Below are 6,000 nucleotides of genomic sequence, written 5' to 3' on the forward strand. Positions count from 1 at the left end.
AGAACGTTAATAGGCAAGTTAGAACTACATCACAGATAAGGTTTTTTTTTTCTCTCCAAACTTTGATGGAGTAAATAATGTTTAGCAAATTTGATTCTCAAACATCAACATTCAACTGTGCAGCGAATACATCCCCCTTAAGGACACATGACGGAAATATTCCGAACTTAATTCCCTTTTATTCCAGAAGTTGTGTCCTTAAGGGGTTAAGTTTAAAAATAGCACAGTCATTTACATCTCCCACAAAGTTTTAACACCAGCATTTTTCTTTGTCAGGTTACATAGCTTTATCCTTAAAATAACATCTGTTTTACTTTAAACTGTCCAGCAAGAGATTTACCAATATTAGCTTCAAAATTGCACGCAAATCATTTTTAAAATTGTATTTACTGAACACAGAATTGTATTAAATATGAATTACAAAAGTTAATCCATAATCACCTAATAGAGAAAATAGGCCAACTCCTTTGGAGTTCAGAGCATGGCTGTGTTAACCAGAATGTAACAATTCACCACCATGTAACAGCTTTATATTCAATACACACATAACATTGTCCATAAAAAGTCACACTGGTTCTCTCAATGTCAGGCACATAATGTTGGTTGGTGTCACACACACGGTCCTCTCTGAGAGATACTGTTGTAATTCATTATCACAGATCAAGTTTTGTCTCGATCACCAACACACTCTTCACCTCTCTGGGTGACACACATACTTTATAAGTGTGACACACTGTTACAACACACTTAATCACATTGAAAGCAGAAGCCTTTACCCAGAGTTGTGTCTATACAGAACAATTCTAAATGTGGGCCAATCAACAAGAACAGCTCATTGGTTTCCATGGTGATTGCTCCATTTTTAGAACTCTGCCCCACAAATGCTCTTTAGAAATGGCCACTTTATCTCAGTAACACCCACTCAGTTTGTCTGCGAGCTTCACACATACTTTATATATAAAATTGCTTGTCACAAAAACTTTGGTCCTCATATTGTCACACACACTCTATGTATCTGTGTGACAATGATTATTGTTAGCGTGACTCTCGGTCTTAAACCCACACATTTTAACACAGTGCTACACACATCTTTTTGCCAAAGTTTGTCTCAAAGTCACAATTTGGCTGTGTCTAATACCTCTCTGTGACACAATACCACAGTTCATTGCAGTGTACAAACACAATCTGAGTGTAAACAAAGTGTGATTCATCCAAACCAGTCTGTCACACTGTAATTGTCACTCTCACACACACTGTGTCACATTGTCTCGTTTCCAGTTTGTCAGTCACACACATATTAACAGTAGTAACAGTGTAGGCTGTAAAGTAACTTCTAGTTTCCTGTTAACATTTGTAATAAGTTTTCTTATTTACAGTTATAACCCCACTTCAAAATTGTAAAGTGCTGCAGAATACATTGGTGCTATACAGCCAAATAATTTACTTCACATTATTAGCAGAGGTATGAGCCGTTTTATGTATGTTGGTAGTATGGGTGCTAACCTATAGAATTCTATTAGTAGTAGTATGGTACTGTATTACTATGAATAGCAGAAATACATTATTATTCTAACGCATGGACAGTTAATAGTATGGGCAGAAATCTGCACTACAGGATTAGTAGTAAGGAGAGTTATATGTATACTATTATTATTGATTCTAACAGCATGGGTAGTAATATGTTACTACAGCGCTCACATTATGGACAGATATAGAGATATAGATTATATATATATATATATATATATATATATATATATATATATATATATATATACACACACACATGCAGCAATACTAATATTAGTAGTTACAGTGTGTGTATATATTTAATTTTTTTAATGTAATTAGTAGCAGTAATAGTAGTTATTACGTAGATGATCAACAAAAGTAGTATATTCATATAATATTAGTATTTATAGTATGGGTAGATATGAATGGGATTAATAGCAGTAATAGTACAGTTTTTGTAATAAGTAGACTATTAATAAAAGTTGTAAAATCAGTGATATGGTACATTGTGATTATGGTGAATATCAGTACTACGTAGACCATTAATAAAAGTAATATTAGCGGTACTATCAGTAATATGGTACATTGTGATGATGGTGAATATCAGTACTATGTAGACTATTAATAAAAGTAATATTAGCGGTACTATCAGTAATATGGTACATTGTGATGATGGTGAATATCCGTACTACGTAGACCATTAATAAAAGTAATATTAGCGGTACTATCCGTAATATGGTACATTGTGATGATGGTGAATATCAGTACTATGTAGACCATTAATAAAAGTAATATTAGCGGTACTATCAGTAATATGGTACATTGTGATGATGGTGAATATCAGTACTACGTAGACCATTAATAAAAGTAATATTAGCGGTACTATCCGTAATATGGTACATTGTGATGATGGTGAATATCAGTACTACGTAGACTATTAATAAAAGTAATATTAGCGGTACTATCAGTAATATGGTACATTGTGATGATGGTGAATATCAGTACTATGTAGACTATTAATAAAAGTAATATTAGCGGTACTATCAGTAATATGGTACATTGTGATGATGGTGAATATCAGTACTATGTAGACTATTAATAAAAGTAATATTAGCGGTACTATCAGTAATATGGTACATTGTGATGATGGTGAATATCAGTACTATGTAGACTATTAATAAAAGTAATATTAGCGGTACTATCAGTAATATGGTACATTGTGATGATGGTGAATATCAGTACTATGTAGACTATTAATAAAAGTAATATTAGCGGTACTATCAGTAATATGGTACATTGTGATGATGGTGAATATCAGTACTATGTAGACTATTAATAAAAGTAATATTAGCGGTACTATCAGTAATATGGTACATTGTGATGATGGTGAATATCAGTACTATGTAGACTATTAATAAAAGTAATATTAGCGGTACTATCAGTAATATGGTACATTGTGATGATGGTGAATATCAGTACTATGTAGACTATTAATAAAAGTAATATTAGCGGTACTATCAGTAATATGGTACATTGTGATGATGGTGAATATCAGTACTATGTAGACTATTAATAAAAGTAATATTAGCGGTACTATCAGTAATATGGTACATTGTGATGATGGTGAATATCAGTACTATGTAGACTATTAATAAAAGTAATATTAGCGGTACTATCAGTAATATGGTACATTGTGATGATGGTGAATATCAGTACTATGTAGACTATTAATAAAAGTAATATTAGCGGTACTATCAGTAATATGGTACATTGTGATGATGGTGAATATCAGTACTATGTAGACTATTAATAAAAGTAATATTAGCGGTACTATCAGTAATATGGTACATTGTGATGATGTTGAATATCAGTACTATGTAGACCATTAATAAAAGATATATTAGCGGTACTATCAATAATATGGTACATTGTGATGATGGTGAATATCAGTACTATGTAGACCATTAATAAAAGTAATATTAGCGGTACTATCAGTAATATGGTACATTGTGATGATGGTGAATATCAGTACTACGTAGACTATTAATAAAAGTAATATTAGCGGTACTATCAGTAATATGGTACATTGTGATGATGGTGAATATCAGTACTACGTAGACTATTAATAAAAGTAATATTAGCGGTACTATCAGTAATATGGTACATTGTGATGATGGTGAATATCAGTACTATGTAGACTATTAATAAAAGTAATATTAGCGGTACTATCAGTAATATGGTACATTGTGATGATGGTGAATATCAGTACTATGTAGACTATTAATAAAAGTAATATTAGCGGTACTATCAGTAATATGGTACATTGTGATGATGGTGAATATCAGTACTATGTAGACTATTAATAAAAGTAATATTAGCGGTACTATCAGTAATATGGTACATTGTGATGATGGTGAATATCAGTACTATGTAGACTATTAATAAAAGTAATATTAGCGGTACTATCAGTAATATGGTACATTGTGATGATGTTGAATATCAGTACTATGTAGACCATTAATAAAAGATATATTAGCGGTACTATCAATAATATGGTACATTGTGATGATGGTGAATATCAGTACTATGTAGACCATTAATAAAAGTAATATTAGCGGTACTATCAGTAATATGGTACATTGTGATGATGGTGAATATCAGTACTACGTAGACTATTAATAAAAGTAATATTAGCGGTACTATCAGTAATATGGTACATTGTGATGATGGTGAATATCAGTACTACGTAGACTATTAATAAAAGTAATATTAGCGGTACTATCAGTAATATGGTACATTGTGATGATGGTGAATATCAGTACTATGTAGACTATTAATAAAAGTAATATTAGCGGTACTATCAGTAATATGGTACATTGTGATGATGGTGAATATCAGTACTATGTAGACCATTAATAAAAGTAATATTAGCGGTACTATCAGTAATATGGTACATTGTGATGATGGTGAATATCAGTACTATGTAGACTATTAATAAAAGTAATATTAGCGGTACTATCAGTAATATGGTACATTGTGATGATGGTGAATATCAGTACTATGTAGACTATTAATAAAGTGATATTATAACAGATTATTATTATTGTGATGGTGATGTTAGTAAATATGAGTACTATATAGACTATTAATAAAGTGATATTATTATAACAGATTATTATGGTGATGTTAGTAAATATGAGTACTATATAGACTATTAATAAAGTGATATTATTATAACAGATTATAGCTTATTATTATGGTGATGTTAGTAAATATGAGTGTGGGTCCAGCAGTAGGAGGAGGTGGAGGAGGCCCAGCTCAGCCTCACTTCTCTCCCAAGTTGCAGTCCATCCCCCCCTCCTCCCCCCCAGGGCCCCAGTCCCCCCCAGCCCCCCCACACCTGCTGCAGAGGGTCCCCGCCGGTGAGGAGGACACGGGGAGGGGGTTCCCCACTTCTCTCCTTCTTCTTCTTCTTTCTTTCTTCCTCCTCTTCACTCATGGGAGGGGGAGAGGCTGTCACCGCCACATCTTGCTCCAGGCCCCCCCTGCCCCCACCGGCCGGGGGTAGAAAACATGGGGGAGCACCCCCCCTGCACTCCGAGACCCTCTCCCCGGCCACGGAAACGGGGGGGCTACACCGGGGGGCAAAAACGGGGTGCGGGGGAGCGCGGGGGCAAAGAACCGGGGGGAGAGCGACGGCAGCGACAAACTACCCCCGCCAGGGCAAAGGGGGGCAAATAAATAAATAAAGAGAAAGTGATGGCAAAAGAAGAAGAACTCTCTCCCTCCCCGAGCCGCAGTGCACCTACAGCTGGATCCCTCCGCCGCACTCACTCTCTCACTCACTCATTCTCCCCCCTCCCTCCCGCCTTCCCTCGCTCTCCGGCAGGCGCGTGCCCGCGGCGTCCTATCCGCTAAGCAGGGAGGGGTGGCGGGGAGCGCGCGCACACACACACACACAGGCCCCTGTGACGTAGCAAAGGAAAAAGGGCCCGAGCGGCCGGCGAGCGGAGGGAGAGGGAGGAGGGAGTGAGGAGATGTGTGGGGGGTGCTGTGATGGTAACACGTGCCAGGAGGCGGTAAAACCGGGCGAAAGGGGTCCTGGGTTAACCAGCGGGGTCGATAACCCCCGAGTTGTGAGGAGAAGAGGGGTGTTGGGGGACGGGGGGACCCCGAAAAGAGCCAAGGAAAGAAGGGACTATTTGACGTGTCGGTGCGGCGAATTTATTTCACTTTGCCTAAGGAACGGGGTGTGATGCGGCTCCCATTGCCTAGGGAAAAAACCCGGATGTAAAGTGAGGAAAAGTAAAGTAAAGAGAAGTGGAGAGAGAGAGAGGGAGAGGGAGGCAAGGAGACTGGAAGGGTGAAGGGAGAGAGAGGGGGGAGGGAGAGGAGGGGGAAATAGGGGATGAAAGCAAATAACAGACAAAGAAAGGAGGGATTAATAATAGTAATAATAAAAAGGGGGCTGGAGGAGAAAATTAATAA

The 6,000-nt window shown here is 37.0% G+C and overlaps 1 protein-coding gene across 6 annotated transcripts in view; it reads right to left on the reverse strand.

Annotated features, from left to right (window-relative positions):
* The window catches only part of PHF21A (PHD finger protein 21A), a 135,031-nt gene extending 129,879 nt beyond the window's left edge, over positions 1-5,152 (reverse strand). For all 6 annotated transcript variants that reach the window (XM_063438067.1, XM_063438069.1, XM_063438070.1 and 3 more), the window contains exon 1: positions 4,913-5,152. The gene's annotated coding sequence lies outside the window, so the exon portion shown is untranslated. The remainder of the gene's footprint in view (positions 1-4,912) is intronic.
* Between the last annotated feature and the right edge of the window lie 848 nt (positions 5,153-6,000).

Source organism: Pelobates fuscus, chromosome 12 (assembly GCF_036172605.1).
Source record: "Pelobates fuscus isolate aPelFus1 chromosome 12, aPelFus1.pri, whole genome shotgun sequence".
NCBI lineage: Eukaryota > Metazoa > Chordata > Amphibia > Anura > Pelobatidae > Pelobates > Pelobates fuscus.